Source organism: Urocitellus parryii (genome assembly GCF_045843805.1).
Source record: "Urocitellus parryii isolate mUroPar1 chromosome 13 unlocalized genomic scaffold, mUroPar1.hap1 SUPER_13_unloc_17, whole genome shotgun sequence".
In the NCBI taxonomy this organism is placed as follows: Eukaryota; Metazoa; Chordata; class Mammalia; order Rodentia; family Sciuridae; genus Urocitellus; species Urocitellus parryii.
Genome location: NW_027551769.1, coordinates 734,034 through 745,693, shown reverse-complemented (window position 1 = coordinate 745,693; position 11,660 = coordinate 734,034).

Below are 11,660 nucleotides of genomic sequence, written 5' to 3'. Positions count from 1 at the left end.
TTACTCTGTCATTTTAAAATTCCATTAATTGACTAATAATAATTGTGTAGATTCGTGGGATACAGTGTGATGTTTTAATGTATGTACACATTGTGGTATGATTAATCAAATTAATGAGCATGTCCATCACATGCTTATCATTTGTTTGTGGGGAGAATATTTAGTCAACTTAAAAAAAAAAACAGCTTTGAAATATACGATCATCAGGTACATCTCCATGCTGTGTGGGAGTTCACGGAAGCTGCTCTTGTCTGGCTGAAACTGTGTATTCTTTGAACAACATTTCCCCTTGCCCATCCTTCCCAAAGATTCAGGCCACACCATCTGTTTTAACCCAGCAGCAACTTTAAAGTATTGAAGCCTCTGACCAGCTTGTGGGAATGAGCACAGAGAACCAGAGGCTGGCCATCAGCGGTGGGATGCAAAACAAAACTGGGATCTATTCCCCCCAGGATGAATGCAGTGAGTGGACATGAGAGGACATGACCCACTGTTCCCTGACAAAACATCCGAGTCTCTTGCTTACGTTCTTTGAATGAAAGTTCCTAGATAGAAGAGTACAGACTGTGATTCCATTTAGACAAAATAGAGAACGTAGCAGAACGTGCTGTATGCATGAGCAGTCAGGATGGTGGTCAATCAGGGGTCAGGAAGGGACATGAGGCCACATGGATGTGCTCCGTTTATAAAGATTTAACAACCCACACGCTTAGGAGATGTGCTACTTTTATGTTCATTTGTGTTGATGTATGTGTGCATGTGTGCCTGTATGTATACGTGTGCATATGTGTCTGCTTGCATGTATGCTCATGCAAGTGTATATGTATTAATATTGTTGTGTATAAGGTGTGTATGTATGCATATGTACATATGAGTGCATGCATATGTGTGTGTATATATATATATATATATATAGTGTATGTGCTGTGTACAATATGGATATGTTTCTGTATTTGTATGCTTGTATGTGTGTGCGAATATATATGTATGTATGTGTGTCAGTCAGCTTTCCGTTACTATAACAAATACCTGAAATACCAGCTTATAAAGAGAAAAAATTCATTTGGTTCACAGTTTTTGAGGTTTTTGTGCCTGATTGGCTAATCCCATTGCTTTTTGGGTCTAGCAAGGCTTCATGGAAGGAGAGCATGGTGGAGCAAAGATGTTCACCTCCTAACTGGGATTGAAAGGGCAAGAGGAGGAGAGAAGGGATGGCCTCCCACTGTCTCCTTCAAGGCTCCTCCATGATTTCCTAAAACCTCCTGCTGGGTCCCCTCTCCTGACATTTCCACCATCTCTTCATAGTGCCCTTCTGGGGCACAAGCCTTTGATACATGAGTCTTTAAGGGACATTTTAGATCCAAACTGTAGTATATGTTTTCATGTGTATGTGTGTATACATGTGTTGTGCTGTGTGTGTGTGTGTGTGTGTGTGTGTATCTTATTTTTAAAAATAGCCCAAAAGCAACTGTGCTGTGGGGTGGGCCTCATGAAGGCAGAGGCCACCTGTAACACTCTGTCCTCCATCCTTGGCCTTCCTGTCTCTGCTCTCTGCTCTGGTCCATGCTGCCTTCCCTGGGCCTATAAGGACTGTGCAGTGATTGGAGGCAGGAGCCTGGGATGGAGGCCACCAGCACTGCACTAGAAGGGACCACCAAGCAGTCACCACCACGGGCCCTGGTCGTCGGGATGCAGCAGGAGGGAAAACAGGAACCACTTGGTGGTGGTGTCTGTCAAGACAAAGTGTCCAATTATCCCAGACAGTGAGGCATGTTCGCACTTGAAACCAGGGACCCGGGCATTCTTCCAGAGTGCACTCAAAAGGACGGAGGGGCTAGAGTGTGGCGGTGGACACAGGCAGGGTGAGGAGGGTGGAGCCTCCCAGAGCCAGGCAGCAGCAGGTTACCCTCTTGCAAAACGTTGTGAGTGCAGCATCTTAAAATCATTTTTATTCATTTGATTGAGTCAAAAACTGTCTTCCTCTAAAGAAAGAATTCAATTAGCCTGGCAAAACCACTTAAGCAAATATTCTCCTCCCCAGATAAAAGAGGACAAACCAATTCAAAACTCCTACTTCCTCCTTTCTTTGCCGAATCTCAAGCACACTCAAGGAAACACACACACACACACACACACACACACACACATACACACACACACCTATTTTTAAAACAACAGGTATTTTCCCACTGGTGCGCTGACCTATTTCTGGATCAGAAACTGTCCTCCCTGTCACAAAACCATCTGCCCACCTGATGTTTGCTCTACCGATGGTTGGGAAAGAGCAGTCTTGAGGTCTAACAGAAAATGCATTTTTCCTCTTTTTTATGATGGGCAGAATGCCATGAATTTATAGCATCTACTTTTATATTATACACAGTGGCCAACAATGGATCTCAGCCCACTCTTTTCTGGAAATGGCTCCTTTGAAATCAGTAGGTCCACTTAAATGAAATAAATGTAGTCCTGCACTCCCTCGTGACTTGCAACATGATTTTTGTGTGTATAAGTTTTCTTTTTTAAGATTCTATCTGGAAACTGTTAATGAGGGTTCTGTTCCTCTTGATGAGTGGGATGGCAAGTGAGTCACCGTGAGTCTATCGGCCATGAAGACTCCTCCATTTCTAGAACCATGCCAAAATAAATATTTAGGAGGAGAGATCTCACAGTATGAATTTTCATTTGACAATATTCACCCAAACTCAAAAGAATTGAAAACCACTCATCTATTTGGATCCCTTATTTTACAAATGAAAAAACTAGGACAGAGAGAAACAGGGCTGATCAGGGATTTCCAAACAGAAATATAACAGCAGATAGGCAAAAACCGCCAATGTTTGAGCAAAATGAATGCTGTGGAACACGACATTCAAATTCAGCAAGGCTAATGCTTCTTGATCAAGGGAACAGCTAACATGCGGATTACAGCTTCAGAGGTGATTGTGAGAAACATGATCAAGGAACTAACGATGACAAACTATGAAATAAAAAGAAACTGTTTCAAAAAATATCTGTAGAACTCTGAAATTTAGAAGATGATTGTTAATAAAAGCTCCATCAATGAGCTCTCTAGGAAAACAGATAAGATTGAAGAAAGATTCAGTGAACTGAAAAAACAAGAGGTTTTTGTAGAAGGTAGAATGTTATTCCTAAGAATGAAGAAATCAGTAAGAGAGAAAGGCAACATGTCAAAGGTAGAACCAGATGTTTTCCTATGTATCCTACTGACATCTTACTTGTAGGAACACAATATGTGCAAATCAAAATGGGCTGCTCCTAAAGGGAGTCGAGGTACCCTTCCACTCTAGCCAACGTGGACCCTCACAGCTTCTGCCTGCCGTGCAGTGGGGCCTCCCCTGCGGTTGTGAGACTGGGTGACCAGGCTCCCCACAATCCAAGCCTCAGAGCCTGGTCCACTGAGTAAGGAACCAGGAGGTCCCCACAGGTAAGCTCCTGTGCTCTATTGTCCCTTGGGTGGATGTCCAAAGCCAAAGAAAATTTTAATTGTTGTGTGTCTCTGTGTGTCTGTGTCTATGTCCATGAGCCTGTTTGTGTGTCTGTGTCTCTATGTAGGCGTGCGTCTGTGTGTCTACCTGTCTGTGTGTCTGCGTGTGTCTGGCGTGTGGCGTACCAGCCTGGCCTCCCAGCCTCTTCGGCCTCCTGGACTTCCTACGTGGCTGCAGAGCCCAGGCCCAGGGGTAGTGCTGTCATGGGGACACTGTGTTCCAGCACGTCTTTGCACACTGCTGCCCACCAACCTGCCATGCAGGCCCAGCCAGGCTGTGTCTCAGAAGATTCCAGGAAGCTGGCTTGGCTCCAGGGCCAGCTCTGCAGAGACACCCTGGGAGGGCCCCAAGGAGCCCGGTGTGCCCAGCCCAGCCCAGGTCCCAGCCACTGTCCCTTCCCTCTCCTTTGGCTTCTAGACCACAGGGAGATATGACATGAGCTTGGGCTGCTTCAATAGCTCAGGCCTGCCACCACGAGTGAGGACCTGGACAAGTCCCCCACCAGTGCCCAGCAATTAAAGGGGCACAGTTCTCCCGACCTGACTCCACCAGTTCTGGTCCTGGTCACTTCATTTCCTGAAAATTAACTCTTCTTTCTCTCTCTAGAAACTTCATAAATTCCACTTTACCTTTGAAGTCCCAAATAAGTATCTCAAAATCATATTCTGCTATGAGTTTGCTGGGCCTTTCAGACAAAACCCTTCTCTGTATGCACAAAACCTAGTGCAAAGTTAAAATGTAGGGCCCTGGTTCCAAAGGCAGGAAAAAAGTAAAATAATATGAAATTATATGAAAAATTGAGTTTTCCTTTCATCCAAAGCCTGTTTACTGACTCGCTGTGCTGTTTTTCAGTTCTTTAGTGTGAGTCCAAGTAAAATTGAACTTTTAAATGATGAGCATGAATCATACTGTATGTGCAGTGCTGGTTTCAACTACACAAGAGCATTTAACTCACATGAGGAATCGTGGAAGTCACATTTTGATTTTTTAGCTCATATGTACACGTGTGTTTTGTCCTCACAAGAGCAGTGGAGACGCTTTAGGGAATTAACTTGCCCATTTTTATTTCACTTGCTGATGAGTGAGCATTCTCCCAGCACTCTGTGCCTTTGGCTGACTGATAAGCAAGAAGCATCGGAGACTCAGAACCATGACTGCTCGATCCTTCCCTTTCCCTCTGTGCCCTCATCTTCAGGGTGTGTGGTCAGCCAATGTGGGAGAGTAGCTCAGATGACAAGGGAAAGCCAGGCGCCACAGCTGTCCTCTTTCTTAGAGAGCCACTGCCTTCTTTCTGCACTTGGAGTGAGTTCTGGTTCCACAGAAAGTTTCCTGGGCCGTCTGGGTCCCTCTGACACCTGCATACGCCACATGCTGACCTAGGACTCGCTGCGTGTCTCTGAAACCCCTGCATCCTGGGTCCGCACAGATGCTGTGCCCGTGCTGTGCTGGCATTGGGAAGGTAAGTTGGGCAAATAGATATTGGGACACACAGACTGCATGCATTTTTCTCTGATCTTGCACACTGTCCGTGGCCCCGTGAGACTTCAATTCCAAAACACAAGTTCCAAGATCAAATTCTTAGATTAAGAATTCTAAGATGGCAGTAATGCCAAATCCATAAGCACCGAAGCCTTCCCGGCTTAGGGCCCACGTGATGGCACAGGTCATATCCATGAGGTCAGCCTTGCCTTTGAACTAAAAAAGTTCTGATGGGTTTTCTTCTCTCCTTGTTTGAATATTTCTCTCCTTTGTATCTGTCTGCTCTCTCCTCCCCCAGACATACACAAGCACACAGTACTCATCCATGGAGTGCTTTCTCTTCTGCTAAGCAGAAACGACTGATTGGTGACAATGGTAGAGTCGGGGATGGCCATAGGCTGGTGCCGGCCACAGCCTGAGAGCCAGGATCACTGGATTTTGAGCCTAATATATGGCAGATTCATTCTTGCAGAGGAATTTATCAATGGTGAGTTGAAGCTGAAAGCCACTAAATTGGTTGCAAAGAATGAAACTCAGGGTGGAACTTTCTCCTGATGTAGCTTCTCCAGTAGTGAGCATGTGGTTGGCGTAGGTCCTCAGCCATGTGCAGGAGCCTCAGCAAGGCCTAGCCAGGGTGAGGCCAGCAAGCCTCCTGCCCCGAGCCTCCCAAACATCTCCACCATCTCACCCTGGTCTTGGCCCTGCTGCAGGAGTCCACGTAGTACTCAGTCCAAGTGGTACTCAGTACTAAGTCAGCTTTCCTTCACTCTAACAAATACCTGAGATAATAAACTTATAAAGAGAATTGTGGCCAGCAGTTCTAGAGATTCCAGTCCCTGATTAGGTGGACCCATTGCCTTTAGAACTCTGGTGGAGTTTCCAGATAGCAATTGCAGAGAGGGCACAGTGGAGCCACACTGCTCACCATGTGGCCAGGAAGCAAGAGAAAGAGGAAGAGACCAGGATTTCATGATCCTCTCTGAGGGGACACTCCCGTGACCTAAAGGACCCACCTCTTAGAGTCCCTGTCAGAGTGGACATGAATTCACTACAGGTTACTCAGGATGGAGGTGAAGGGTTCTCCATTCACATGGGATCCTGAGACACTGCAGGGTAGGCCACGTGGGCTGGGCCAGGTGACCACAGAGCACTGCTGAATCCCAGGGCCAGGCCCAGGTCAGGTGGTGATGTCTATGGATGACGCCAGGTGACTACGCCGTAGGCCCAGGGCAGTGTCTGCTGCAGAACACAAGCCCTGCTGATGCTGTGGGCCTGGAGGAGCCTTGAGTGGGTGCTCAGCAAATACTTGGTGTCTCTGTATGAATGAATTTGGAGATTTTACTGTGTGAGTTCTCCCAACCACATGAAGAACTACTGGACTTATTCCCTTATCTCCTCACTGTTGCCGTTGGGATCTGGAATGTCCCCAAAGGCCCACAGGTGAAGGGCTTGGTCCTCGGGTGGTGCTACAGGGAGGTGGTGGAAGTTTAAATGGTGGAGGCCTAGCAAAGGTCCTTGGGGGTCGTGCCTTCAAAGGTCATAGGGGACCCAGATTTCCTCCCTCTCTTTTGCTTCCTGGACAAGAGGTGAAAAGCTTTGCGATACCACCTGCTCCCAATGTGACATGCCAACACAGTCCCAAAGCAACAGAGCTAACACCCCCAAAACAGGGTGCCACAATAAACCTTTTGTCTTCATAAGTCTATTGTACTGTAGTAGGTATCTGCTACAGTCATGAGAAGCTGACTTATACACCTTCTCTTCCTGCCCTTTTCCTGTCATCCCTTGATGATTCTGTTTCTGCTGTTGTCTCCTGACACAAGTCCCTTTCCATGACAAACACAAAATATGACCAGAGCAAGTCGACTTAGTGAGATCATCACCCAGGACTGGGGCGTAACTCAGTGGTAAAGTGTGTGCTTCGCATGTGCAAGGTCCTGGGTTGATCTCTAGCACTGCAAAAAAAAAAAAAAAAAAAAAAAAAAAAAAAAAAAAAAAAAAGAAAGCCATAAATGATGGCCACCACTGCCCCCCTTCTCACATGGACACTGACCCTTCAAAAGTTTTGCTGGGCTAGAAAGGCCAGACTTCCTGATACCTGAAGCAATTTGTCTTTCACTCCAAAGGGAGGCTGGGTGGATGCACCCTCTATCTCACATCTCACTGGGCTGCAAGGTGAGCCAATAGGAAGTAATGAACTGGGTCTGAGGTGTTCACTTCCAGCCGGGGACTTTTGAGGCCTTCCGGAAGGCCAGGACCCAGTGAGGAAGATGCCCCACCACAGCTGGGTACCTACCTGCATGACAAACTACACATGTGTGTGAGCGTGGCGTGTGAGCCACCTAAGACACAGAGTGGCCATGCCAGGGTCTTCCCACAGATGAAGGGCTCAGCCCCTCTGTCCACTGACTCTAGCCCACACATCTTGGTCCCATGAAACTGACGTCCTCCTGAAGAACCCTCAAGAGCCCAGACCCCAGGCACGGAGGATGGCCACGGGGAAGAAGCAGCTGGTGAGGCTGTTTGTTGTTCACGGAGCCGAAGTGCAATAAAAACTGCTTAGAGAGTCAGTATTGTTATTATCAGTCTCACCATCCTCTATGCAAAGAAGGAGACCAAGGCGTAGAGAGATGGAACAACTTGCTCAAGGTCACAAAAATAATAAAGAAAGCATTTTTAAAACCACCAGTTGAGGATTCTGGAACCCCAAATCATGGTCTACCTACCTTCCTGTTGGGTGTGAGGAGCCCCCTGGTGTAAAATAGAGAACAGGGCTGGGGGTGTAGCTTGGTGGTAGACCACTTGCCTAGCATATGTGAGTAGAAGAGAGAGAGAGAGAGAGAGAGAGAGAGAGAGAGAGAGAGAGAGAGAGAATTTGGGTATTTTCCTTTGCCCCAATCTCCTTTGCCAAATGTGTCCCCATCTCATGCTCCAGGGTCTCCCGTGATGTACCCAGCATGATGAAAAGAGAGTTCAAGGTGAAATCATTAACTCCCCAATGCTGCTTTATCTGCAAAAGAATACATTTTTGTTTCACTGAATTTGTTCAATTATCCAGTTGTTCTTGGGAAACTTGTGACTGTTATAGAAGGATGTGTGTCATCTCATCTACAGCAAATGTACAGAGTAATAGTCAGGGTTTTCAGAGAAACACAACTCCTGGGATGAGTAAAGAAAGACGCAGGAGAGGAGACATTACAGGAATCATTCGAGTTGCCATCTGCAAGCCAGGGACTCAGGGAGGCCAGTGGTATAATTCAGTCCTAGTCCAAAGACCTGAGAGCCACAGAGCCATTGGAATCAAAGACCCCAGTACCAGAAGCTCTTCAGTGTCTGAAGGAAGGGGAAGAAGATGTCCCAGCTCAGCTGAGAGAGCCACCTCACCTGTCCTCCCCCTCTCTGTTCTATTCAGACCCTCAACAGATTGGATAATCTGATCCAACAGACTGAAGGGTCAACAGAGTGGACCTTCGAGGCATTAGTGAGAGTCGATCTCAGTCTACCAAATAAAATGCCAATCTCCAGGAACATCCTCCTCACAAACACCTGGAAATAACGTTCTCCTAGCTGTCTAGACACCTCCCTTGTCCAGTAGGGCTGACACATAAAAATAACCAGCCCGAGTCCATCCTTTGTCAATTTGACACCTCTATCCCTGTCCTTAAATGATAATCGATCTCCAGGCCCACAATACCAAAGTCGTCATCCAGTCTAACATCACACAATCCAAAACTTATTGACATCTTTTGTCAAGAGATGGAGAAATCCTAGAGTGATGTCCACTCTTCTCCCTGATGTCCCATCATTTCAAATAGTGTGCTGGAAAGTTACCAGGACTTAAATGCTGGTATACAGTCAAGGAATTGTGTGTTACGTGATAGAAAAAAAATAAAAAGGAAAAATAACAAAAATGTTTGCTTACTACAAGTTATATGCACATCAGTGTGGTACTCTAAACAAAATAGGAGATGCTCATGACCCCTGCAGTCCCCAGTTCTGAGAATGGTCTCTCATCATCGCTGATGTTCCTAACACCTTCTTCCACTACCTGTGTTCCCTGTGCTGTCTGCAAGCACCTCAGCCCGTGGTGATTCTCTGTGCCTGGGGAGTGACCTACACTTTCCTTCCTGGGAGTCTGGGCCATTCACTGTCATGGACCTTAATCCCAGAGCATGGTGCTACTGGGAGATGCCTTAGGGAATCTCCAGACCTACCCTTCCCGACTTCTATCATGGGTTCTAGGTTAATTTTTCATTGGTAGTTGGATCAACCCCCCAAGACAACACTGTAACTCCCTGCTTAGCCTGCAGACTCAGAGGCATGAGGGATCCAAATGGCCTGGTATCACCCTAACTTCTAGTCTTCAGGGCCATTGTTGTGTCTCCTGGTGGAAGCGCCCTCCCTGTGGAGCTAAGCCTTCAAGGCCAGCAGAGCACATGGTCAGGAGGACAGGAGGAATTCTGCGAGCGCGTCACTAGGGCAGCTGTGTGGAGCAGCTCCCGTGCCCACCCCTGGATCCAAACCAGACAGTCAGAGAAACAGCCCATGCATGGGCACTGATGTGGAGCATTATCCAAATTCAGTGGAGTCAGAGTGGAGTCTCTGAGGGCAAGTGTGGGAAACGGCCCAGCATAGCCCTGGTGGTTGCTTGAAATGTTGAAAGACACGCTGGGCCTCACAGCTGTGCCTAAGAAAACCCCTATCTCCTGATTGGCACTGTGCTTAGGCCTGACTGTCAGTTACCTGGGAGGAGGCAAGGGAATACGTGTGTGGAAATAGATGCCTTTCACCTAGAAGTGCCATACTTCTTGCCATTTCTCAAGGGTTTTCTTGGATGTATCCAGAATGTGGCTCCTCCTTGGCTTTGACTCACATCTAGAAATCAAGGAGATGCATGAGCTGACCTGCCATGGCCTGGGGTAGCTCTGGGAGTTCCTGGTGGTGGTGAAGGGGAGCTCTGGGAAAGTGGTTACAGGATCCATGCTCTCAACCCACACTCGTCTAGGGATTCCTTGGACTCTAGTTCTGTGTGGCTGAATCCTCCAACTCATCTCCATTAAGTAATGCATGAGGTCATGACTTTGTTTTCACACTTTCCCTTAATCAAAGCCTGGAGTGTTCATGCTCCTGTTAAGAGAGCTGAGCATTCCCATGGTCTGAAGGCCAATCAGCCTGGATAACTTCCCTTCTGCCTCCCATCTCTGGTGACCAAACCTCCAAATGACCACATCTTAACGTTAAACTAGCAGACATGCAAATGTGTAGAGTGCATCTTTAAAAGAGTGAGGGCACCCATTTAAATCCCTTCACGGGCCAGTACTTTCTTATCAAAGATTAGAAACTGTTTCCCTGAATACAGCAATCATGTGCCAACCTCTTACTTTGCATGTAACTCAATACTTCATTTCTCCACTTATTGGAATGTGATTTCTCAATAGTGGATGCAGTTGCTGTCTTTTACTGTTTTGTAAAAAAAAAAAAAAAAAAAAAAAAAAAAGGCCACCAAAGAGATCTCAGCTTCATTTCCTGCTCCTGAGCGGTGGGACCTGCTCTCGCCCGAGTGTCGGCTGCCACCTAGTGGGCACCTGAAGAGTAGCACCGACGAAGCCCATCTCCTTCCTGCCTTGAGAAGGGTCTCCTGCTGCCCCCCCCCCCCGCCCCCCAACTTGGGTCATGGAGGCTTTTTATTTTCCACATGGAACCACTGGGGACCTTGCCCACGGTCACCTTGGAGGTTACACCGGAGGTGCACATGGCTCTGGACACATGATGAGAATTGTAATATTTGTTTTTTTTTTTTTTTAAATTCAATAAAATTTGCTTTGAATTTTAAAATTCTAGCTAAGGAATGAGAGGGAGAGGGAAGTCTAGAAATTACCCCAGCCAGGCGCTTCTGCAGGTCAGCGTTTCCCAGCCTCACTCCACTGAGCTGTGGGAGCAGAGGGAGGGGACAGCAGGAGCTATGGTGCTGGGCCAGCCACTCTGGAGGCGGGGGCCATGCAGGTGGGAACAGCAGGACAGAAGCCGCACTGTTCATCCCTAAGTGGCCTCACAGAGCTGCCATTCCCAGGACCAGGGTGCCGGGACAGCCTTCCCTTGCCACCCATGCCCCCACCTCCATTTATATACCACAGAACTTTGAACTAGGAGCTGCACTGGGTGTAGGGACTCAACTGTGAGCAGAACCTGATTGATATATGCTGCCTGCTACCCTGCCCACTCCCTGCCTGCTGCTGGCTTGGGCTCAGTGGGGACGAGACTTGGGTTTTTGAATTAAGGAGTAGGAGGGGAGGGGCCAGGAGCCTTCACAGACTAATGTTAGCATCCCAGGGACACTGGGCTGTAGCTATCAGTGTCAATTAGGGTTCATGCCCCCTGACCCCAGAGCAGTCGATTCCTACTGAGACACTCACGTGGCATGCACCAAAACACACAGGATACAGCACACAGTAGGTGCTGCTGCATTAGGTTCACCTCCAAAGGGCTGGAGAGACCCTTGTGGTAGGCTGGTCCTCTGGGCAGCAGACTCTGGGAAGAGTGTCTGGCAGGGATTCATTAGGGAGGGCCCCTGCATCCACTCTGTCAGGACTGCATGGAAAAAGTTGAATGGCAGCCTCAGATAACCCTATGAGGGTTCTAGAATCAACACAGTCCAGAAGGACTGTCCTGGGTGAG